Source organism: Cryptomeria japonica, chromosome 9, assembly GCF_030272615.1.
Source record: "Cryptomeria japonica chromosome 9, Sugi_1.0, whole genome shotgun sequence".
Taxonomy (NCBI): Eukaryota; Viridiplantae; Streptophyta; class Pinopsida; order Cupressales; family Cupressaceae; genus Cryptomeria; species Cryptomeria japonica.
This window is the reverse complement of record NC_081413.1, coordinates 129,862,542-129,889,676: the sequence shown is the minus strand read 5'-3', so window position 1 is coordinate 129,889,676 and position 27,135 is coordinate 129,862,542.

The following is a 27,135-nucleotide window of genomic DNA, read 5'->3' as shown; positions in this document are numbered from 1 at the left end:
TAGTCGTTTCATGCATCATTCATTCGCATGACTGCAAGTATGTACATATCTTATTTTTTATTAATTATGCATTTATTATTTTATAGTGATCATTGCCTATTTCAAATCCGCGTACAGTTCCCTATATCCTTTCTGCATGTGTGGACACATGCCAAAATAAGTTTGGGGGGGGGGAGTGTTTTAAGGTCTGATTTCCAAGATTAGTAATTATCCATCCTTTTCAGTAACCTGATTTTCATTGCCTACCATCATTATTTTAATGAGATATTCTTTGGCATGAGTAAGTAATGAATTCTACCACCAAAACTGGAAGTAAGGAAGGAATTTTCAAGCAAATATTTACAGTTTACAGATTACTTCAGGTCCTCATTCTCAGTTGTGGAAATTATTTTATGAGCTAAGATAGTCATGGGTGGAGATCCTATCTGCCATGAACCAGTAATCCATGATGCGTTGCTACAAGATTCCCTATGTGAGCATTATTTCTGGTTGCATGGTTGGATTGACTACTTTTTGAAAATAATAGATTATCATGAGGAAATTGCTTCCGAGTTCATGCATTCATTCGATCAAGGGGAAGCTTATGTCAAAGGATTAAGGGTTATTAATAGAGAACAACAAATAGCTGAAGTTATTAGGTTGTTGTAGGAAGGAGAGTTGTTTCCTAAATCAAAGGATGCAAGAAGTGCCAAAGCTGAATTTATGCACCCCACAAATGGACCTCTAATGGTGGACAAGTAGGGAGCCAGATGGGTATCTCTTCTAGCAGAATGGCCCCAGCTAGCATTGTATATAATGAAATACATTACCTATGATGGAAGGTATTCAAATTTACATTTAGCCCATTTCAAATTTCTTAGTCATTTATGGCATGCACGAAGGGTAAATGTTCCAAATTTTCTATACCACCTTCTTTCCATAAGTGCCAAAGAAACACAGAAGAATGGAAATCATTGTATCAGTCATCATGGTTTGATAAAATTGTTGGTAGAACATTCTCTTAGGGATGTTTCTCAAATGGCATGGGGAGTATTTGAAGATATATTGTAATTTAGGGTTGAAGATGCTCCTGTTGCAGAGGAATTAGCAACTCAAGAGGAGGATATAGGAGAGCCCTCATCTCCTATAATTTCTGCAGGAAATGAACCTCCTATTTTCAAAGAAGCTTTAATTATGAAAGAGGAAGTAATGGTGGAAACAAACATTGTGCATCCCTCCACTTATTTCCAAAGAGGAGTGGCATCTTCTAAAAGAAAAGGGAAAGAATTAGAAACAATTGATGCAGAAGATGAAACTATGGTTCAACCGCAAACAACATAGGTTTCTCCAGCAGGCAAGAGACGTAAGCCGAAGGGAAATACTCTTGCAGCGAAGCCTCTAGTAGAAATCATTCCTACAACTACTCCAAAGGTATATGCAAGAAGGACTCGAAGTAGTACACAGAAAGTTCATCCAATAGGTGATGCAATAGAGGCTATTTCACTTGAAACATCAGAAGAGGAACATGAGAGTCCAGCAGAGGGTAAAATCTAGGAAGAACGTGGCATTGACAGACTTTCAAGTCTGGCATATGTGGCAGAACAATTTGAAGACCCTGTTGAAGAAATTCCATGCCCTAAGGTAACAACTATTAGACGTCCATAATCTCTCACTAGTTTATCTATTGCATTAACATTTTATAGGCAGTGAGAGATAGAGAGGGCTAGGTTACATAGAATTATTAATAAGCAATTGAGGGAAATTAAAAAGAGGGATGATAAGATTGAGGAATTGGAAGATAATATTGATACAATTACTAGAATGGTCCCTGAATTAATGCAATGTAGGGCTCCCCCAAGAGTTTATGATTTGCATCTAAAAGAGCAGTATTTAATTTTTAAGCTAAACTGCATTATTAGAGACCTTAACCCTTCTTTAGACACCCCAAAATAATTTTATGATGCTTATCAAACCTCTCCAACAACTGTTAAAAATTTATTGTGTGAATTTTACTTGCGTAACTATGTTGTGACTTCTGACAGCGAGTGGAATCCCTTTTTATACATCGGTGATATCCACATAAAAGCATTAATGTCATGGGTGCAAAATGAGATTAGCATGGGAACTCAGGCCAAAGCATATAGGAATCTTGAATTTCATTGTTCATTGCCACTTAGGACTGAAGCCAAAGACCCAAGGGTTTTTTAGTATGATTGGTAGAAGCTATTCACAAGGCCAAATGTAAGGAGTTGGGTATTACCAATGAGGGAAGAAATATTCTAAGCATATGAACACTTGATTGAGAATGAAAGTTGGTGTAGTAGTGCCCTTCCTAACTCTTTCTCTTTCTCTTTTTTGTTGCTGATATGCTTCTTTAGAAGCCATTGTACATGAATAAGAGCCATGAGTTCATGTGTGCTAGACTAGGTCCTAGTTTTAGGTCCTTAGTGAGTTTGTTGTGATTTCCTGGGCAGGAGAGGTTGAGTGTGCCAGGAGTGTGTGTTAGGCCTTATTGGCATGTTGATTTCCCTAGGATAGCCCAAAATAGGCTTAGGAGTCATGAAAAGCAACAATGACAAAGTTGCTCAAAAGATGCAAAAGTTGCATGACAACTTTTAAAAGTTGTCAAGCAAATTTTCCACCCAAAATGGTCATAGACCCTTGTTGTGCATGGAGAGCCCTAATTTTGGTACACTAACTGAGGAAAAGGTGGTATAAGTACTGGCAAACCCTAAATCAGTGGGTTGGATGTCAGAGATTGTATGGCTCTAGCAAAGAGATCAGACTGAGACTGTAAAACTGTTACTAGTCAATTTGAATGAAGAAAACAAGCAAGTTAATGGATTGAGAAATGTTTGAATCTATGTGGAATGTTTTTCATGGTGTAAATAATTTCATTTCAAGAAATTAGTTTAGGTTTTTACTTGCAATTTGAATAAGTTTGTAAATAGTTTGGAAACTGTCTTCTTACTGTCCAGTTTTGGACAAGATTGTGTAAATGAGGTCTTAACTCCATTTCCCGTTGTGGAACCATCATGAAACTATGGGGAATGGATGTGAAGACCCTATAAATTAGTCCCAAGCAAGAACGACCCTTCAAAATGCAGGAAGGCCAAGAAAAGACCTACTCCTAGGCGGGACTGAATAATGCCCGGTTAGGAGAGGTCAGATTGCAGAGGTCTTGGAGAGAAAGGTTGAATAGTGGAGAGGGAATCCTTTGGAGGAAGTGTAGAGGAGTGTTTGAAGCATCATTGATGTGAAGGAGGAGCCTCCACCAATCAAAACAAGGTGGCAAACACTCAAAACCTTCACTGTGACCCAGGCAGACTTCAAAACCCTCATAAAACCCTTGTAAAACCCCAAAATTTGCCCTAGGCACTGTACGGCCACTTGAAGGCCCAAAACCTAGAAAATCCTTGAGTCCTTGCCAATTGATTGGCAGTCTATTTTGGGAGTTAGGGTGGTGTATGCATCGTTTGTGAGAGGGAGCCCTAGAAGACCGGTTAGGAGGCCTAATTGGTCCTAATCCTTGTAGCCCTTTTTGAAGGCAAAAATCCAAATTTGTGAAATTGGTAAGGGGTTAGAATCTTGAAACCTCTTGGGGGCTCATGAATGGGTGGAAAAACCTTGAAATAGACCTAAAACAACCTTGCTAAGACCTTGGAAGGTGTGGAACAAGATTAGCCCTTATTAGCCATAGTAAGGGGTTTTGAGTCTCATGAGTAGGTGAGACCTTAGGAGTAGCAAAGCAACTCATTGGTGGGTGGATTGGGCAAGGTCAGGGGATTCCTCAAGCAAAGGAAGTCCTAGAGACCCTAGGGTTTTAGGAGAACACCAAGAGATCCAAGGAATGGATCCAAGAGCATAGACTAGGCTAGTCTATCCTATACCCCATCCCATCAGATTGGTATTAGAGCAAGTTAAAGATTTTTTGTACTGCGTATGTCTCTATATACTGGTGAATAAGTAGGGGAGAGAAAAATGGTTACTAATGCAGAGCTAGCTAGAGAAGTAGAAGAGTAGAAGGAGAAGAATAGACTCCTTGAAGCAGCCATGAGTGAGATAAGGGATAAACTGCAAGAAGTGGTGGATCAAAGAACACATGAACCTTGGGATGAAGACACCAAGGGTAAAAGCAAGAGAACTATATACATAGATGACATAATTCCTAAACTAGATCCCTTGTTCAATGAAGAACCTTTTGTGAAGGCTATTAAGGCTTTGAACACCAAAGCTTTTGAAGGATTGCCACTTTTCAGTGGAAGAATGGACATAGACACTGTCATGGAATGGATTGAGGGCATGGAAAACCACTTTGAGTGTGAAGGAGTGATAGAGGCTTAGAAGGTTAAAGTTGCCAAATCAAGATTAAGGGGAACAACTTTGACATGGTGGAAGTACCTACAAGAAGAAAGGGTTAGCATGGGAAAGCTACCAATTGCAAATTGGAAGGCTATGGTGAGTAAGATTAAGGAGAACTACTTACAAGAGGATTATGAAGTCCAACTTCATAAGAAGAGACAAGGATTGAAGCAGAAAGATCTTGATGTAACCTCCTACAATGAAGAGTTTCAAAAACTTTGTCTTAGATCAAAGGTTCAAGAAGATGAATCTATTAAGGTGGCTAGGTATCTAAGCGGCCTAAAGTAGAACATTTAGGATGAGATAAGCCTATGGACTCCTACTACTATTCAGAAGTGTCATAAGCTTGTTGTCAAGGTAGAAGAGAGGAATAAAAGGAAAGGAGACTCCAATAAAAGGGGTAGAGGCAGAGGTAAAGACTAAGTGAATCATCGAGGTGGTTACCAAAGCAAAGCAAATGAACCAAGAAACCAAGGAGAAGCCAAGTTGACTGAGCATGGTAGTGAAACCAATCTCAAAGGAGGACATTCCAAAGGAAGAGGTGCATAAGGTGGTCCAAATAGAGGTAGAGGTACCGGCAGAGGTAACTCCTATTTTGCAACTATGAAGTGTTACAATTGTGGACAATTGGGACACCCGACATATAGATGCCCTGACAAGCCTACCTCATCAAGCAATGGAAAGAGGGTTGCATATGCACAAGAAGACTCTTCAAGCAACAAGACACCGGATGTGGACCAGATTGAATCAGAAGTTGGTGAGAATCTGATGTTCAATAGGATTTTGATCAGACAACCGGTTAAGGAGAAACCCAAACATAGGAGAGCATTGTTTAGGGTGAGATGCAAAGTTCTTGGTAAAGTGTGCAAGGTGATAGTTGATACAGGCTCAACTGACAACATCATCTCAAAAGAGGCAGTTAGGAAGTTGAAACTCACAAGAATACCCCACACCAATCCTTACAAAGTGACTTGGTTGAACAAAGGACAGAGTGTGCTAGTCAATGAGCAGACTTGGGTAGAGTTTTCTATTGGAGGATACAAGGACAAGATCCTTTGTGATGTGTTGCCTATGGATGCATGTCATTTATTGCCAGGAAGACCCTGGCAATTTGATAGGAAGGTGATCTATGATGGAGAGGAGAACTCCATATCCTTTAAGAAGGACAGCAAGACCTTCAAGATTTAGTCTTTGATAGAGGATGAAGAGGGCACTTCAAAAACACCTAGTGTTTTAATGGCTACTGGTAAAGAGTTCTTAAATTTGCTACATGAGGAGGAGATAGTGAAGTGTGCCATCTTTGTGAAGCCAAGTGAGAAAGAAGACAAGTTGCAGGCAGAAGTACCCAAGGAGGTGAAGCAGATGTTGAAAGAGTATAAGGATGTAGTGAGTGATGGAGAACCTGCAACACTCCCACCAAGAAGGTCTATAAGTCATCAAATAGACTTTGTTCCCGGTGCATCCTTACCTAAAAAGGCTACATATAAGCTCACACCTGATCAGAATAAGGAACTAGCAAGGCAAGTGTAGGAGTTATTGGAACAAGGACTGATTAAGAAGAGCATCAGCCCATGTGCAGTCCTGGTAGTGCTAGCATCAAAAAAAGGAGGTAAGTGGAGACTATGCACTAACTCAAGAGCAATCAATAGGATTACCATAAGGTATAGGTTTCCTATTCCTAGAATAGAGGATCTAATGGAATGTTTAGGAGGGGCTATGTATTTTACTAAGCTTGACCTTAAAAGTGGTTATCACCAGATAATAATTAAGGAGGGTGATGAGTGGAAGACTTCTTTTAAAACCACTAATGGATTGTATGAATGGCTTGTGATTCCATTTGGGCTTACTAATGCTCCAAGAACCTTCATGAGGTTGATGAATGAGGTGGTGAAAGACTTCACAGGCAGACTTGTGGTGTTGTACCTAGATGATATTCTCATCTATAGCAGAACCAAGGAAGAACGCCTTGAGCATTTGAGGTTAGTTTTGGAAAGGATGCATGAGGAGAAACTATTTATCAACCTTAAGAAATGTGACTTTTTGAAGCAAGAGCTGGTTTACTTAGGATTTGTGGTGTCCAAAGGAACCTTGAAGATGGATCCAAGCAAAGTGGAGGCAATTTTGAATTGGCCTACACCTAAAATAGGGACTAAAGTTAGAAGTTTCCATGGATTAGCTCAATTCTATAGGAAATTTGTGAGGAATTTCAGTGGTATATGTGCACCAGTCCTTGACACCATTAACGGAGGTCTAAAAACTAAGTTTAAATGGACTGAGCAGGCAGACAAAGCATTTCAATTGTTGAAACAGGAAGTAGTCACAAAACCTATCCTTCTCCTACCTACGTTTGATAAGCTATTCACCTTGGAGTGTGATGCAAGTGGAGTTGCAGTAGGTGGTGTGTTGAGTCAAGAGGGAAGACCTGTGGCATTTTTCAGTGAGAAGCTTAATGAAGCAAAGAAGAAGTACTCAACTTATGATCTAGAGTTGTATTCATTAGTGCAGTCTCTAGAGAAATGGAGGCATTACCTACTTCCAAAAGAATTTGTAGTGTTCACAGACAATCAGGCATTGAGTTACATAAACACTCAAGAGAAGTTAAGTAATAGGCATCTGAAATGGATGGAATACCTCCAATCCTTCACCTTCACCATCAAACATATGAAGGGGCAACTTAATAGGGTGGCAGATGCATTGAGCAGAAAGTTGTTGATAGTTCAAGAATTACAGTTGCAAAGCATAGGCATAGAAGGTTTCAAAGATCTCTATGAAGGAGATGAAGACTTTTCAACATCTTACAATGTTTGCAAAGAGTTTGAGAACCATTTCCATGGTGAGTATGTAGATTACACTCTCCAAAATGGTCTCTTGTTCAAGGGTAACCAGTTGTGTGTACCTAGAGGATCCATGAGGGAGAACGTCATCCAAGAGAAACATAATGGCAGTTTAAGTGGACACTTTGGGATTAATAAGACCCTAGATTTAGTATAGAGGTACTCCTATTGGCCAAAGTTGCCAAGGGATGTGAAAAGATATGTAGAATAGTGTGGTGTATGCCAAAGAGCCAAAGGTGGATCAAGCAACGCTGGCTTATATCAACCATTACCGATTCCTAACAGACCTTGGGAATGCATAAGCATGGACTTTGTAGTAGGACTTCCCAAGACAAAAATAGGTATGGATAGCATCTATGTGGTAGTAGATAGATTTTCCAAAATGAGTCATTTTATCCCATGTAAGACTACACATGATGCAAGCTATGTTGCACATCTTTTTTTCAAAGAGATTGTTAGGATTCATGGACTCCCTTTAAGCATTATTTCAGACAGGGACAACAAGTTCATGCGTCATTTTTGGCAAACATTATGGAGGAGACTAGGAACCAACTTGTCATTTAGCTCAGCTTACCATCCACAAATAGATGGTCAGACTGAAGTCATCAATAGGGTGTTAGGTAACTTGTTGAGGTGTTTAACTAAGGAGTATGGCCAAACATGGGACCTAATCATTTCTCAAGCAGAGTATGCATACAATGATAGTGTGAATAGAACCACTAGTAGAAGTCCTTTTGAGGTTGTCTATGGCAGACATCCAAGAGGAGTATGTGAGTTGAGAGACCTTGGTAGTTTGGAAATGAAGAGTGGGCAAGCAGAAGACTTCAATCAAACCATCAAGGAAGTTCAGGAACAAGTTAAGAAGGCCATCCTTGAATCCACTCAAAAACTGAAAGCCAAAGTGGAAGAGAAAAGGAGAGAAGTTCAGTTTAAGGTGGGTGACTATGTGATGGTCCATTTGAGTAAAGCTAGGATGCAAGTTGGTAAGCCTACCAAACTACAGATGAGAAGGGTAGGACCTTGTAGAGTCCCATCGCAATAAGGTAAGAATGCCTACAAAGTTGACCTGCCTTCAGATTTAGCTTTATCACTAGTCTTTAATGTAGCTGACTTGATCATGTATAAGGGTGAGATAGAAGGGCAGACTGAGAACCAAGCCAAGGTACTGCAGGACCTTGATGTTAATGTCTTACCATAGGTGAAGAAGCCTAAAGTAGAGGAGATCTTGGAATCAAGGGCGAAGAAATCAATTAGACACCAGGTCTACATGGAGCACTTAGTGAAATGGGCAGATCAACCAGTATCTGAAGCTACATGGGTGGAGGAGAGTAGGTTCAAGGCACTTGGAATAGACCCGGCTCTCATCTCCTCTTCTTTTTCTTAATTGTGTGTAGAGGGGGATTATGGTGTAGGAGAACCCTTCCTAAATCTTTCTATTTCTTTCTTTTGTTGGTGATATGCTTCCTTAGAAGCCATTGTACATGAATAAGAGCCATGAGCTCATGTGTGCAAGACTAGGTCCTTGGTGAGGTTGTTGTGATTTATTGGGTAGGAGAGGTTGAGTGTGCCAGGAGTGTGTGTTAGGCGTTATTGGCATGTTGATGTCCCTAAGATATCCCAAAATAGGCTTAGGAGTCATGAAAAGCAACAATGACCAAGTTGCTCAAAAGATGCAAAAGTTGCATGACAACTTTTAAAAGTTGTCAAGCGACTTTTCCACCCAAAATGGTCATAGAACCTTGTTGTGCATGGAGAGCCCTAATTTTGGTACAATGACCAAGGAAAAGGTGGTATAAGTACTGGCAAACCCTAAATCAGTGGGTTGGATGTCAGAGATTGTACGACTCTAGCAAAGAGATCAGACTAAGACTGTAAAACTGTTACCAGTCAGTTTGAATGAAGAAAACAAGCAAGTTAACGGATTGAGAAATGTTTGAATCTATGTGGAGTGTTTGTCATGGTGTAAATGCTTTCATTTCAAGCAATTAGTTGAGGTTTTTACTTGCATTTTGAATAAATTTGTAAATAGTTTGGAAACCAACTTCTTACTGTCTAGTTTTGGATAGGATTGTGTAAATGAGGTCTTAACTCCATTTCCCATTGTGGAACCATCATGAAACCATGGGGAATGGATGTAAAGACCCTTTACATTAGTCCTAAGCAAGTAGGGCCCTTAAAAATGTAGGAAGGCCAAGAAAAGACCTACTCCTAGGCGGGACTGGACAGTGCTCGGTTAGGAGAGGTCAGATTGCAGAGGTCTTGGAGAGCAAGGTTGTATAGTGGAGAGGGCATCCTTTGGAGGAAGTGTAGAGGAGTGTTTGAAGCAGCATTGGTGTGAAGGAGGAGAATCCACCAATCCAAACAAGGTGGAAAACACTCAAAACCTTCACTGTGACCCAAGCAGACTTCAAAACCCTCATAAAACCCTTGTAAAACCCCAAAATTTGCCCTAGGCACTATACGGCCACTTGAAGGCCCAAAACCTAGAAAATCCTTGAGTCCTTGCCAATTAATTAGAAATCTATTTTGGGAGTTATGGTGGTGTATGCAACATTTGTGAGAGGGAGCCCTAGAAGACTGGTTAGGAAGCCTAATTGGTCCTAATCGTTGTAGCCCTTTTTGAAGGCAAAAATCCAAATTTGTGAAATCGGTAAGGGGTTAGAATATTGAAACCTCTTGGGGGCTCATGAATGGGCAGAAAAACCTTGAAATAGACCTGAAACAACCTTGCTAAGACTTTGGAAGGTGTGGAACAAGATTATCCCTTATTAGCCATAGTAAGGGGTTTTGAGTCTCATGAGTAGGTGAGACCTTAGGAGTAGCAAAGCAACTCATTAGTGGGTGGATTGGGCAAGGTTAGGGGATTCCTCAAGCAAAGGAAGTCCTAGAGACCCTAGGGTGTGAGGAGAACACCAGTAGAACCAAGGAAAGGATCTAAGAGCATAGACTAGGCTAGTCTATCCCATACCCCATCCCATCAAAAGTGCAACTGCAACTGATTGCCTGATTAAACGTTGGAATAATCTATCAGAAGACTTGAAACAGGGTGAACCTCATTCACTGCCAAATTTTCATGCATCCATACAGAGAGCCCCTAAATACATCCACTTAGGAATGATGAAAAACAGTGACTAGCTACCTTTGATCTTTCAGCCCCCTATCCTCATGTGGCCATTGTTGAGATGCGGGATTTCAAACAAAACCTATGATGCAGCTACAAAAGAAGCCAGATGGGCTAGACTAGAAAAGATGAAGGGATTATATTGGAATTTGGCTTGAGGAGGGACAGGTCAAGGAACTATTGGTGACTTAAGAGTTAGTGCCCAAATTAGAAACTTTCCTCTTGCTGGAGGATCAATAAGACACTAGGTTGGTGGGCATGATGAGCTGAGATATTAGCTCCTTTTATTCCTAGAACTCATAATTTTTTGTCATGTTTTGATTTATATTATTGGATGGTAATGATGTATTAAAGTTTGACTATATGCATTTCAGATGTTAACTAAGCCCATTAAATCATGTTTTGTCTTTACCAGTTATTCTTGCAGCCATGTGATTCATTCATGTTGCCATATGGATTGTCATTGGCGATATCATGTGTGAAATTAATAGATGTTATGACTAATTAAAATAAATATATGTATGCTTGTATGTTCTCTCTTTTGAATTGCAAGAATAAATGAGATGTTGTGGAGAAGGTTCTCCTGTCACACCAATTGCAGTTTGAGATATTCAAGGAGGCAACTAAAAGTTCAAATTAGAAAAGAGGATAATGAGTGTAAGGAACGATAGAGGAGAAGTAGGTGAGCAAGACTCATTTATGTCTCAATCTAGTTGGACATCAATCTTCTAATACCGTCACACTATGTTTTGGTTGTGGTTTGGTTTAGATCCACATTTTTAGTGGCTTAACTCTGACTGTTCTCCTTCATAAATGTTATCTGCCTCTTCTCATCAGCATGATCTTAATTGTAAAGTTATTGTTTTCCTTTAAATAAGTGTCTTTGTCTCTTTTTCAGAGGTTAGAAAGAAAAGAGAAGAAAAAGAACAAAAGATTTAGAAATAAATTTGCAGTGTTTTGAGTTTCTTTTGATTCTGAATAATGTATCGACTTTTGAGAAACAATGAATAAAGATATGTTATTCTGATCACTTAGAGTTATTTTGGAAGCCTGGAAGCACTCATCCAAGGGGCCCACTTGGTGAATGTTCCTGTGCTTTTGTTAAAATTAGTTTTCTTCTTTTGCTGCAGTAGACATCCTTGCATTGATTGTTCCTACAACCATTGGAAACAGATCCATTGACTGTTCCTGCAACCATTGGAAACAGATCCATTGACTATTCCTATAGCCAAAGCAAGCAGAGTAGTTCCTATTTGACATCTTTGGACTTAGTTAGTATTTCTTGAGTGAAATTTATGTTAATGCAGATTTTTTCCTGTAGCCATTCATTTGTTTTGATTCTTACTTTTGCCCCATAGATGTTAGTTACTATAGTAATACAGGGTAGCTATCACCAGAACTTAGTGCATATATAGTGTAGACCCATTTCAAGTATTATGTCCCTGGGTTGACAATCAAATGAACACCAGCTATGGAGATAGTAATTTCACATAGTGAATGTCCAAACTTTGAGTTAAGACTTTAACTATAGTTATTATTCTTATTGTTGGATTGAACAAATCTTAGTTTCAAATTCATCAATAACCTTCTTTTCTTTATCCAGCAAGGTTTTTAAAAATGAAATATTTTCAACTACTTTCTTATACTTCTCTTTGCTATCATCCAAGTCTATCAAAGTAGATCTCAATTCGCCTTCCATGTCAACTATAACATCCACATTGTTTCATCCATTTTGATCTATATCATCCATGCCATTTAATTATTCTTCAAGATAGTGTTCAAAGACCAAGATCTACCTTAGCAGTTAAGCTAACTCTTCAAGAATCATGTCTCTGATACCAACTTTTTAACACTACAAAAATTTGAGAGGGGGGTGAATCAACATTCATAAAATATAACCAAATTAAAAGTGATTCTAACTTTATCATTCATCCATGTCAATAAGTTGAAAGTAAATAGTAGTAACAACAAAACACATCCACACAAGAACACTAGGTTTTTATGTGGAAAACCCAAACTGGAAAAAACTACTATGAGAATTATAGCCACAATATATAGTAATAATTTTACAATAAACAAGGATTCTTGCCAGAAAGAGCTTATTTCTCTGAACTTGCAGATTGAGGTGCACAACCTCAAGCAAGATACAAAACATATCTCATAAAACAATATGAATAGTAGATCGAAATATATAGAAAAAATATTTGTTCAAATGCGGATAATAATTCATTGAATATATTCATCTATCTGCTCTGTACACCTCCAAATATCAACACTTACTAATTTGCATCTACTGGTCATTCATTTTTCTCTCTATATCCATATCCCATACACATACATATCTATGCACATACATTTTGCTTCTAATATAGAAAAAAGAGTAAGTAACGTGTACATAGAATCAAAACAAAGATACATTATCCAGTAGGTAAAAAGGATGTGTGAGGATTCACACCAAGTTGACATGCATTCCAATCAACATAAAATATATTTTATAGCCAATTGCTCAGACCAAAGTGCATAAACTGGTACACAACTTGTTCTTAAAAACACATAGTCTAATTCGAACCAAAACAAAATAAAGCAGTTCATCCAAAAGAACCATAACATTTATCACATCAAGAATAGAAACTTATAATCTCCTGAGCCATATATGGTATAAATACTTATTTCGGTCCACAATAAGTTTCTTCAAAGCAAAAAACATAAATACTTCTAGACTAAGTGAAGGACACCAATCCTGCAGAAACATATGTACTAAAACATCATTTCATATAATCTCATCAATATAATGTGAACCTATAGATATTTTTGTATCATAGTATCAAGAAAACAAACATCCAGACCACCATCTAGATGCATTGTACACCAACTTCACCTATCCATATCTGGATCACCAATAACAATTGAGGTGACATAATATTGACAAAGGTTTGACATCAATGACAACAATGACATCCATATGTCCAACAGGTTGTAACTTTTAAACCTACCATTGGATTTTTTATCATCATACACCATTGGAAATATTTTGAGGAGACCTACAATGTTGGCATGTGTTGAAGCAATGTTGAGCATCTTTCAAGCCCATTCAAATGGTCTAAGTCCCTCAAAAATGCATTTGTAGTTTTTATTAGAGAAATTTCTCCAAAAAATTGAATATATCCCAAATGCCACAAGATATTGTAATAATTCCTTCATCATTGGCTCTATTTAATTATTTAGGAGGTCTATGTAAGATTTCATGCAAAAATGACAACTTACTAAAAATAGTAACCCTACTAAAAATAGTAACATTGCCTTTATTCACCCTTATTGATAAAATAAGCAATATTTTTGGGTGATGGAAGATTGCTCTTATACCCTTGATGCTTGTGCATCATATTTTCTCCTTAAAGAACACACATTCAATTTTGTTGGACTTTATATGAGTGAATTTATTGTATTATTTATTGTGAGTTGAATTCTTACACATTTTATGTCATGAGCTAGGTAATGAAGACATACGTCAATTATGCCTTTTAAACCTCAAAAAGATGACAAAAACTAAAACTAAAACCCTTATTTTTTAAAACATGAACTCCCTAAAAAACATATACTGATATGGCACTTTATCTTAGAGCATTTATAGAATTGAACAGATGAACATGTCCATAAAGAGGCATATTAAAAATATGATATTCTAGAATATTGTCATGAAAAACTAACACCAAGACTATGTAGAGATTGAGAAATCTCACAAGTTTAAAAAATAGGACTCAAAAACGTGTTTATATGATCCAAAATGAGTATTTATCTGAGTGAGAAACAACCTCCTGAAGTTGACACAAAAAAAAAAATGCATCAATAGAGTAGGATTCAAAAGTAGAGAAAAGAGATTATGTCATTCTATTTTAAGCATGGAATATTCTTTATAAAAATAAGATTGCCTAGAATATTCTATTGATTTGAACTGACGATGTCATCAAATGGAACACTACATATAGGGAAATGAAATATTTGTTGTTTGAAATAATATTCTTGGTATCTAGTATGGGTTGATTGCATTGGCAGACACAATGATGATTTCATCCCTATCTATGAAATATTCTTTGCACCTATGTAGCGATGGCACCATCTTTTGTACCTGCCTAGTACCTACAAAATAAAAAATATTAATTTGAGAAAAGATAGTTTCTTGAAAGGTTTATAGAGGTCAAATTAGAGAATGCAAGATAAGGCAAGGATGTTTATGTAGTCTTAACATTATTATGGTACAGTGACTGTACGATTGTATAGATCCATACAACCTTAGAATGGATGATCCCAAAAATTCCCCCAAAAAACCAATCATTATAAATATAAGTGTTATATATGGAAATTGTTTCTTTGTCCCCCAAAAGCCAATCTTGACATCTGTTTCACTCCACGGCACATGATTGAAGCCTACCAACTACTCATTGAAAAAATTACTATCGAAGATTCTCATATAATCCATCTTATTAGAAAGGCTAGATTTCTAGATAAGTGAAAGCATCTAACAAGTGTATGGTTATGCTAAGGTGTAATCTATGCCTTTATGAATTGGATATGTACTAGTAGTTCTTGTAGGTTAGAATCTATAGGACGGTTGGGAAATCCTTTATTGTTACTATAGTGTCGTGCCCTTGGGTCACTCCTTAGTAGAATGACCCTTTGCACCCACATTATAGTGAAAAAGTGTATCCCTTATAGTGACATATATATTGCAATTATTGTTCAAACAAATTACCTTTATCTATGTACTATTTAACTAATTTATTGATGAATTCTACATAACTACCCATCTATTTTTTTCCAAACCTTTTTATCACTTGGCTAAGTATTCATACATGTAATTTAAGACCAATAAGATGATCGAGAAGTCATTTATTCTCTTTTTAAAAAGATACAACCTTGAATGATTTCTTAGTAGAATGATTCTCCTTAGCCACATTCTAGTGAAAAAGGCTATAATTAATAGTGACAAATATACTATGTTTCTTATTTAAATAAAATATCTTTAATAAATATTTTTAAAATTATATTTTAAGAAATTATATTGTTTAGACCTCTTTTATATATATATACACGAACAAAGGCCTAGTTGATATAAGTAAATGTTTGTGTCCTATTAGCCTTTTTATAAAAGATCTTTACAAACAAAATATAAATGGATATATCTACGTGTCATGTAAGGATAGCATCTTAATGTTAATTGGGTGAGCTAAAAATAGTGGCTAAACGAACATACAAAGGACAAAATATGCTAAACGGAAAAGCTTCAAGAATTTTCTAACTTTAAGAAATGCTCACATTCAATCTATATTTACAACATTTATGGCATTAATGTGAGAAGTGAACAAGTCAAAAAGATATTGGAGAGAGAAATTTAATACTTTAATGTCATGCTAAGAAGGTGAGTAAGATGCCAAAATATACATTGATTATTGATTACTTTTCTATAAGCATAAAGATAGACGAAAATAATAGATCTATAAGTTTTGACAACTTTCAACAATAAACAATAAAGATAAAGTTTATCCCACCATTGATTAAATAAAAAAAATGTGTAAATTATAAAAGGGCTATGTTATTTACTTTGAGAATATGACGAAGAATATTATAATACAAATGATGTTATATGTTTTTTTGTTTCTGTGTCAAATAATTAGAGTTATATCAAATAACATTTCTAATAGAATATAAAATCTATTGTTCCCAACTTTAAATAATATGTTTAACTATAGATATAATTCCCAAACATATGAATTTTAACCTTATCATGGATTTTGTCTTATATTATATATCTAAACTTGAGGTCTGATTTCATGAAAATTGTGTTTGTCATTGATATCTATATTTATTAGTGATAAATATTGTATAGGTTTTTATGGTTTGTTTAGGATGTAATATTCTCCCCTCTTTTCACCATAGACAAATATTGTGGAATAATTAAATGTATTTCACATGTTCAAAGATATTTCAAGTAACATACAATATTCTTTATTTTCTTATTTAATAATGTTATTGATTAGGTAGAATAGGTCTTGAAGGGACCTTGGAACCCATTACAATGAGCATCAACTACTAACAAAAGATAAACAAAATAAATCTAGCAGACCTACAACATCAGCAAAAAAACAAACACAAAACCAAACACCAAAATAGGGCAAAAGCCCGAACCAGCCTACTGTTATTCTTTTAGAATCTTGGCAACTTCCATGTCCTTATGAATGTTCTTATATAATAATGTTGCATACTTTATATAATAATAATTTAATATTATTCCATTCAGGTTTCGGCCAATTACCGATCAAAAAAAATAAAAAATTAATATTATTCCTTGATTTCTTTTAGATGATTAACATATTGAATTAAGGGAACTAGGTTTGTCATTCTATACAACATTATAACACATTATTATTCTTTTATTTAGCATACGAACTTGATCTCAACATATTTACTCTTGCATACCTTACACATCAAAATATCAAATATAAGTCCACCCACCTAAACCACAGTTGAGCCTCAATATACTTTGATTAGCTAGGAAGCAAGAAAAAAATATTGTTGGATAAAGGCAATGGAAGAAGAGCTCAATCAAATACAGAAAAATTAAACATGGGAATTGGTACCTAGAATAGTAGACAAAAATGTGATAGGAACTGAGTGGATTTTCTAGAATAAGCTAAATGAACAAGGACAAATTACAAGGAACAAGGCAGGTTTGGTATGTAAAGGTTATTCACAAGTTGAAGGAATTGATTTTGAGGAAATTTTTGCACTAGTATATAGGATGGAAGCTATAAAAATGTCTCTTGCTTTTTCTACTTATAAGAACCTTAAGATGTATAAGATCAATGTTAAGTTAGCCTTTCTAAATGGATAACTTGAAGAAGGTATATGTTAAACAACTAGATGAGTTCAAGTTGTCAAAAGATGTAGATATGGATTGCAGAATGAAGAAGGCTTTAGATGGACTCAAATAAGCACCTAGGGCTTGGTATGCTAGATTGGATAGATATCTATTACAAAAAAAATTCAGAAAGGGTACCGCTTGCACAAATTCTTACTTTAAGATTGAAGTTAACAAGCTATTGATTTTTGTTTTTGTTGATGATATTATATTTGGAGGAAATGATGATCTGTGTAAGGAGTTTGCAGAAGAGATGTAGAAGGAATTTGAAATGTCAACAATTGGGGATTTGTCTTTCTTTTTTGGTTTGCAAGTTACATGGTTAGTGTTACTATTTACAAAGTTGTCATTAGTTTTATGTCCAAAGTCATTCTATATACTCTAGTCAGTTATTACTACCGAAATATTCAGTCAGTAAGCACAAAGCAGTCAGTTACAGAAGTTACAAGTCACAGAGTTTAGTATACACCGAGCTGTCTACCGAGTATCGTTCTATGACTACCGAGTAGCAAAGATGGTATACCAAGTTGATATACACCGAGTGAAACGTGTTACCAGATTCATTGAACCTAGACACATATGTGGAAATATATTACAAGATCGAGGAACAGGGAACTGTTATCACATAGGAAATTGCACCTTAAGATTTTGTATGATTTTGAGGACATCTATCCAATGAAATATTTTGTATGGTTATTCATTCGATGAATCATGTTTGTAAGATCGAAGCATGAACAGATCACCGTCATAAGAGATTTATTTATACAACATGAATTGAGGATCAAAATATATGGGTGTGAAGCAAGACATATGAAAAAAAGCAAAATCATGGGAAAGCACTGAGTGTTATGATTGTTATGATTGATAGAGATACACAGAGGTCACCAAGAAGGATTTCAAAGAACAGTCAAGGAACAGAGTAAATAGAAAGGTTTATCAAGTTATTTTATGGGTTACCGAGGTATGTTATAAGCAAGGTAATTTCATTTTGAGCACATAGAATTTGCTATAACATTTCAGATGTGAATTTGCAGATATTTTGTAAGATTTTGATTGTAATATTTTGAGTTGTAAGAGAAACCTTTAACAGGGTAAAAGACTCTAACAAAGTCTAAAGTCTTTAACCAGGTGCAACATTTAGAATATGTGTTGTAAAATCCTTTAGCAAGGTAGATCTAAAGATCTTGATACTCCTAACAGGGTAAGCTATCAGAAAAAGATAAACATGTAGCTCTAACCGAACAACCTTTATTATTGCAGTAGTGAAGTTGTGGGTGCCATCCCCACCACAGTTTTTCTCTCTAACAAGGAGTTTCTGTGTAACCAAAATATATGTGTTATGGAGTGAATCATGTATGATTGTTATTTATTTGTTTTAGCATTATATTATGTTTCAGCAATATTTAGTTTAAGCTTAATAGTAAAGTTATTGTTGAAGAAAAGATTTGAAGTACTGATTCACCCCTCCCCTCTCAGTACATTAGCTTTCCATATTGGGCCTAACAATTGGTATCAGAGCTTGAATCTTGGAAAAGGGTTTAACTGCCTAAAGAGAAAGATCTTATCAATGGAAGGCTACAAACAATCTCGGAGAATTGTGAATCTTCAAAATGAATTGGATCATGCTAATCAAGTGATTGCTGACATGCAGAAACAAATGCAAAAATCTCTGAAAGTTAGAAGAAAATTGTCTGATGATTTGCAGGACTCTCAAGAGCTGGTGGAACAAATTGAGACATCATCTGAGAATAGTATATCTGAAGAGACTGAAGAAATGATTGGAGCATTGAAAGAAAAGAACAAAGCACAAACTGATTAGCTGAAAGGAATGAAAAGAGAACATGAACATTTCAGCACACAGATGACTGAAAATCTTGATGCACTGAGGACAACCGAGGATAAATTAAGAGATATGGAAAGGGAAAAACAACAGCTAGAAGCATTAGTGTCTGAAAAGAATGATGAAATTACTAGGATGACTGGAATTCAAAGTAATCTATTAGATCAATTAGGTTATGCACAGCATGAAGCAAATCTGAAAGATGATGAGAATCAAGCATTGAAACTTGAAGTATCAAGGTTGACCGATGAACTTGAAACAGAGAAGAAATCCAAAGAAACACTGAAGAAGAGTTATGAAGCATCAAAAATGTTGGATGAGCAACTCAATACAAGAAGACCCAACAAAGATGCATGACTCAGTTACAAAGGAAAAGACTCTACCGAGAAGGGAATTCACACTATCGAGAGAGGAGAATCATCAAAGCAAGTTGGAAATAGGAAAAACATCAAAGGAAAGAAGCCTATTTGCAACTACTGTGGAAAACAAGGACATACTGGCAACATGTGCCAAATCAGAAAAGGTAAGCAACCAAATGTCAATAGATCTAATGGTTATTGCTACAATTGCAATAAGTATGGTCACACATCTAATCAATGTAGGACAAAGTGTGTTAGCAATTATCAGAAGGCAAAATTCAAAGGGTTTTGTAAAAACTACAATACATATGGACACGGTACCGAGAAGTGTTGGTTTAAGCAGAAGAACTATATGTGGTTTGCACACCAAGCAAATGCTAGAAGTTACCAAACTCACACAGATATCAACTGATAGTATATTGCAGCACCATGGGATTACAATACAAGGATATGGTGCGAATGTTGTGGAAGATATGGACATATAAGTGCCCACTTCTTTATAAGGTTTGGATTGAACAACCAAAGATCATGGAGAAATCCTGATATGGCATGTTTTCATTGTCACAAAGTTGGACACTTGGCTAGAGATTGCAGAGATCAACCTAGAGAAGATATATTGAAGAAATAAAAAGCAAATTCCAAATAATTTGGAAAAAGAAGGAAATTGTGTCAAATGAAGAAAGCACCTTACCTATCGAGTTAGGTGCATCTATTCCAAATTAATCAGTAAAGGTATGAAGGGACTGCATTCTCTCAAGGTTAAAATCTTAAACAGTTCCTATTTTATCATGTACTTAATTCAAAATCTGCATAGCTAAGATGCATTAGCAAGTTTTGAAATTTTATCAAGTCTTTTGGAGCACTAGTCAAGTCGGTAAATACAGGAAGTCTCGCTACTCGGTAAAAGCACAAAAAGGAAGGCAAATTAGTTTAGTGGAACCAAGTGCATTTAATGTTTTCTGACCTAACTATACGGAGCCCGATAAGGTAAAATGTGTACTTAAAGCTTTTGCGTGGTCATTTTACACTTACCAAGTTTTCAGAAAGCGGAGTGTTGCGATTCAAAGGCGATCAAATCTCTTCCGAAGTGAAATTCAAGGTATTTATATCAATCACAATGCATTGTCAAGCAAGTTAATTGATCATATCAGTTGTGAATATCTATTTTGTATTTACTAAGTAGAAAGCCTCTATTGGTTAAAAGTTTTCAAACCCTAAGGCTCTTTCGTTAGTGATTATCCAAAGTTTGAAATGGCTCCTAAGATTCAAAAACCCGTTATTGTTGATAACATTGAGAAGCCCTCATTGAAATACTCACTACCTCCCAAAGTAGCATCTGAACCATATGATAAAACTGCATTTTCACTCATTCCGGATAGGGTTTTATTAGTTGAGGATGTTAGATTCTTCACTAAGTGTCGTGTTGAGGAACTAGGTCACACAAAGATCAAGGACACATATGATGAATTGTATACCGATGGAAAACTGGATAGCAAGTTTGAACATATTAAAATCAAGGGATTGACTGAAGCCCTAACCTACCCACGAGTCTTCAAACCCCAATGGGTTAAAAATTTTTTTAGCAGAGTTCATGATGACTTTATGTGGTTAGAGGAGAAACCATTCAACATCACCAAGGAAATCATCCACTTGATCACCGGTTAACCTATTTTTGACCATGCTCGAGCTCAAAAAATGATTTCATAGAAAGAATTGATCACTTTAACTAGAGTTTAATCTGATTGCAGAGGTCTAAAATTGAACAATTTCATAGATGTAGAGTTGAAGTTTGCAATTAGAGTCATAGGTTATTGTTTCTTTCAATCGGCAAGGGAAAATAGTGTACCCTGTGCTACTGTTGATTTAGCCTATAAAATTGTGAAGAAAGGTATGAAGATTGATCTATGCGAAGTGTTGTTGAAAAATCTATTTGAAAATCTCAACACCATAAGGAAGCCGAAGAAGAACAACTCGACAAACACAATAAAGTTTGGATCACTTTTGGTATGCATGTTTTTCTATTTTGAGAAATTCTTTCCATCAATCGGTAATGTAGTTTGGGAGCTACACCGACCAATCACCCATCAAATCAATGACTTCATCAAACAGCTAGGTGATAACTTCAATGAGATTATGGATAATTATTTTAGCAAGTTTCAAGAAAAGATGCATAACAGGCACAGGATACCACCCCAGTTAGTGGAGAAATACAAGGATAGTATATGTTTTGAAGTGGACATCGACTACTGCTATGTCAATGTCGTAGAACCGAGAACTCAATCTTTGCCACCTATGGGTTATGAGATTGATTTTGACATTACATAGCAACAGATAGATGCTTTTCTTGCACTGCCAAGGCATGCTACCAAGATCAGATACGGTACATATGAAGAAGTTAAAGAAAAAGTCAAAATGAGCATTGTAGTACCAAAGGCTACAAGGAAAGCAACAAAAATGATTAAAGCATTAATGGAGAAATTTGGAGAAGGTTCTTCCTCCAGTCCTGTCAAGAGTGTTCAAGTCATCACCGAGGAGGAATCTGAAGCCCAAGAAGCAGCTATTACATTGAGCACCGAGTTGCCAAAAGGGAAAATTTTGAAAAGGAAGAAACAAGATACATCACAAGTATCACCGACTCCTCCAGTGAAATGCCCAAACACTAGATCATCTGTAGTGTCACCGAGCAAGAAACAGAAAAATATTGCAGTTCCAAAGGTAACAAAAATTTATAAGAAATCTACTCGGAGACTCATTTTGAACAAAGAGTCCAGTGACACCAAATCTGAAGACATAAATAAATTTTAGATTGTCAAAAGCAAAATGGAAGATGTACATAGTGTTGATAATTTTTGTGCAAAGCTGAAACAATATGGTGGATTTGGAGCATTTAGATATGTAACATATGACTCCAGATCTGATGCAGAAAAGAGGCAATTGAAGAAGCTGTAATCTGCACTCTTCTTAAATTTTGATTAGTCCCATTGGAAGTAACTAATTCTCTTCCAAAAGCATTGTACTTACACATTGATAACAAGTGGAAATATGCTATGGACTCGAAAAAGAAGATGAGAGAAAGAAGTCTAGTACATCTCTTTCCAGACATGTTGGTAGATGAGATAAGTGAACATCTAAAAAGCTACCACACAAACTTCCTAGTCAAGCAAAGAGCCTTGAAACTGATGAATGGCCTTTATCTTGATGTAGAGAACGAGACAAAATAAAAATGGCAAGAAATCTTTCAAATCAAGAGTACTGATGAGCAAGGTGAAGTTGAAATAGTGGATATCACCAAGCAAGATCCCGCTAAAACTATACAACTTGATGAGGATGTCATGGATACCGAGGTACAGGAACAGGAAATGATAGAAGGGAATGCTTATGCCAAACTGGTATCAAGTGAGTCAATTTTGGAACAAGTCAAGTCCTATCCTCTGGTAAGTCAACATGTTTCAACTAAGACACCTCAAGATATTGAACAAGGAAAAGAGGGTCAATAGTCTACAGAAGGAGAAGCTATTTATCAAGCCCCTTCAGGTACTAACAATGTTACAACTGAGACCCTGAGCAAGGATACATCGAAGGCTACATCTGAGGCTAAAGAAATTGACAAAAGTGTTGCCTCTACCAAGCAACCTACCGAGTGTAAACAAGCCTCCCAAGCCATTGTATTAGTTCAACCAGTGAAAGCCTCCTCCTCTAAAGAAAAGAAAATGAAAAAGCATAGTTTCAAGTTAGATTTGTCAAAACCAATTGTGTAGCCGAATGTAGACATATCCAAATTAAAAGGGCAAGCACTTATTGAATTTGGTGAACTATGCAAAGCCAAAGAAAAACAAGAGAGACAAATGGCTATACAAAAGAAAAATAGAGTACTTCATAAGGTCAAAGCACTATTAAAAGATATACTACCTGAAGCTACAGTATTCAACTAGATGAACTCCTCAATCAGATCGAGACATCTGGAGTAGACACATCTGAATACTTGAGCAAATTGAAGGACAAAGAGCTCACTGCAAAAATGATTGAAGAGGTACAAAAAGCCATTGCTATCGGTAAAGTAAAACTTGTCAAATTTATTGATGAGTTGTCCCCTCAACTCAAGCACATTCTTTATTTATTTTAGAAACTCTGTACATTTTCTTTATTCATTAAAGATATCAAGAATAAAACAGAAGTGGTTGAGAAAGAGATCACTGATCTCTCCAATAAATTGACCACTGAGCCAAATTCTATTCAGAATTTCTATACCAAGTTACAAATGCTCATGGCTCAACAATTGGAACTTAGGAATGAAGAGCACAAAATAAGGATGGACATTATGACTCTTCAAACCTTATTCATTCCACACTTGTCCTCCATCCAAGAACAGATCAACAAGGCTACCTCCTTATCCACTCAGCCAGAGTGAAGCACTTTAGATGGTCTGATTTCACTGTTAGCTGATATTACAGCTGAGAATTCACTCATGGATAGTGTCAAGGATGTACTCTCTACTACTCTCACCAATGCAAGAACAAAGTATAAATCCATTTTTGACCAGTTGCCTCCACCGATTGGTAACTAGTCTTGATGTTTGTAAAAAAGGGGGAGTATAGTGTATACAAGAGGAGTATAGTGTATACAAGAGAAGTATACTGAGCAGATCAGCATATCCGAGTATACAGATAATTTTGATAGGGGGAGCAGTGAACCAAGCAGTGAATACATAATATTGATCACAACACATGCATGATTAGAGTTATGTACAGTATATTGATAAGGGGAGTATATCCGAGTATACTATTTTATTGACAATTGTATATACTATCAGTTTAGTCAAAATTTTCTAAGTATATAGATTTTTTTTTAGTTATGATTTTGAAAGAAGTTTTGTCAAACATTTCAAAACTAATGTCAAAAGGGCAAATTGTTACTATTTACTAGGTTGTCATTAGTTTTATGTCCAAAGTCATTCTATATACTCTAGTTGGTTATTACTACCAAAATATTCAGTCGGTAAGCACAGAGCAGTTGGTTACAGAAGTTACAAGTCATAGAGTTTAGTATACACCGAGCTATCTACCGAGTATCACTCTATGACTACCAAGCAGCAAAGATGGTATACCAAGTTGATATACACCGAATAAAACATGTTACCAAATTCATTGAACCTAGACACATATGTGGAAACATGTTACAAGATCGAGGAATGGGGAACCGTTATCACATAGGAAATTGCACCTTAAGATTTTGTATGATTTTGAGGACATCTATCCAATGAAATATTTTGTATGGTTATTCATTCGATGAATCATGTTTGTAAGATCGAAGCATGAATAGATCACCATCATAAGAGATCTATTTATACAGCATGAATTGAGGATCAAAATATATGGGTGTGAAGCAAGACATATGAAAAAAAGAAAAATCATGGGAAAGCACTGAGTGTTATGACTCTTACGATTAACAGAGATACACAAAGGTCATCGAGAAGGATTTTAGAGAATAGTCAAGGAACAAAGTAAACAGAAAGGTTTACTAAGTTATTTTATGGGTTACCGAGGTATGCTATAAGCAACGTAATTTTATTTTGAGCACATAGAATCTGCTATAACATTTTAGATGTGAAGTTGTAGATATTTTGTAAGATTTTGATTGTAATATTTTGAGTTGTAAGAGAAACCTTTAACAGGGTAAAAGACTCTAACAAAGTCTATAAATTGTAAAGCCTTTAACCAGGTGCAACATTTAGAATATGTGTTGTAAAATCCTTTAGCAAGGTAGATCTAAAGATCTTGATACTCCTAACAGGGTAAGCTATCAGAAAAAGCTAAACATGTAGCTCTAACCGAACAACCTTTATTATTGCAGTAGTGAAGTTTTGGGTGCCATCCCCACCGCAGTTTTTGTCTCTAACAAGGAGTTTCTGTGTAACCAAAATATATGTGTTATGGAGTGAATCATATATGATTGTTATTTATTTGTTTTAGCATTATATTATGTTTCAGCAATATTTAGTTTAAGCTTAACAGTAAAGTTATTGTTGAAGAAAAGATTTGAAGTACTGATTCACCCCTCCCCTCTCAGTACATTAGCTTTCCATATTGGGCCTAATAGTTAGAAGATTGAATTTTCATTTCTCAAGACAAGTATGTCAAATAGATGCTAAAGAAGTTTGAAATGGAGAATTGTAAATTAATTGCAACCCCCTTGGTTATTGTTTGTAAGTTGAGTAAAAATGATAAATCTCTCAAAGTTGATTAGAAGAAGTATAGATCTTGTAATTTGGTGAAAAATTAGGGTTTCATCCAATGATGTAGTGAAACACCTAAATTTTTCTTAGTGACCAATTACATTAAAGATAGGAGAACCCAATAGATCTAGCCTCAAATTAAGAAGGATATGGCTAAGAAATCCCATTGGATTCATTGGACTAGGAGTTGATTCCCTCTTTTAAGTTGAATTGTGAAAATATTAGAATTAGGGTAAATATGTTAAAGTCGAAGTAAATATGCATAAAAAGTGAGCTACAATCGCCATACAAAGCCACAAACATAGATCTAAGTAATATGAGAGTGTTCGGATTTGTTCCCAAATGGTCATCCTGAAATGTCAACAACAAAATGCTCATCACTCTGGTCCTCTACACTTTTCATCATCCAAAGGAGAATCTATTCATCTCTATGAATAAAGCTAATACTGAAAATTGTAGCTTCGTACCTGTTCCTACACATAGTAGAGAACAACAAGGATTGGGAATATAAATTTTCCTTAGGTCAAACCTGGTGTAGGGGCACTTAGCAAATTTTGGTAACTTTGTTTCTAGGATGTTGGAATCATGTTTTTAGTTTTGAAATAAGGCCAAGAGGCCATTGAGTGTGTGTTCAAATGATTGTAAGGGCCCTAAGAGTCTTTGTTTGGCCAATGTTGGCATGTGAACTCTTAAGGGTGCCAGGTAGAGCACTTAATAGGATAAGTTTTTTTTGGGTTAATGTAGGTTGGTTGATGTTGTTTTGAGGTTGTTAAGGTCATATGAGTCACTTGGAGGTGACCAAGTTTGGGTTTGAGAAAAGTTGCTTACCTATGCAACAAATTGCAAAAGTTGCTCATAACAACTTTGCAACATTTTCATACACCAACAGCTAGTTGGTTGACACAATTGGTTGTGAGCATATGTAACTACTCCAAGGCTAGTATAAGGCTTGGAAAGACTAATGATAATCGGTTGTTGAAGATCTAAATAAAATAAACAATTTTGGTTTCCCATTTGGTATGTTCTATCGGGTTATTGCTCATTCTTTGCAAGTTTGTACGACCTGTATGGATTGATAATCCCAAAATAGGGTCATGGATTGTTGGACTAGTGTCTTACCTTAATTTTTTATTTTATTTGGAGTCTTTAAATCTTGTAGTTTGTGAATAATCTTCATTTTGTTGCAGGCAGTTTCAAAGGTCCTAAAAACCAGGGTTTTGAGAGCAAAATGGCTCCAACCTAACATTTCGGGGTGGATACCCACTCTGAAAGCTTGTGGAATGTTAGGTTGCATTGTATACTATGTTTTATTTTTGGTTTTGAGACAAGGGAAGCTAAACCAAAGATTTGCCACCATACCCTAGGCTTGACACATTGAGTTGGCAAGCATTAGGAATCATGGAAAACAGGTCCTAATTGGGTGAATCCAGTGCGTGGAGGTGAAGTATGATTGGAATGGAATTAAATATGGAAGCATAGAGCCAAAAATATC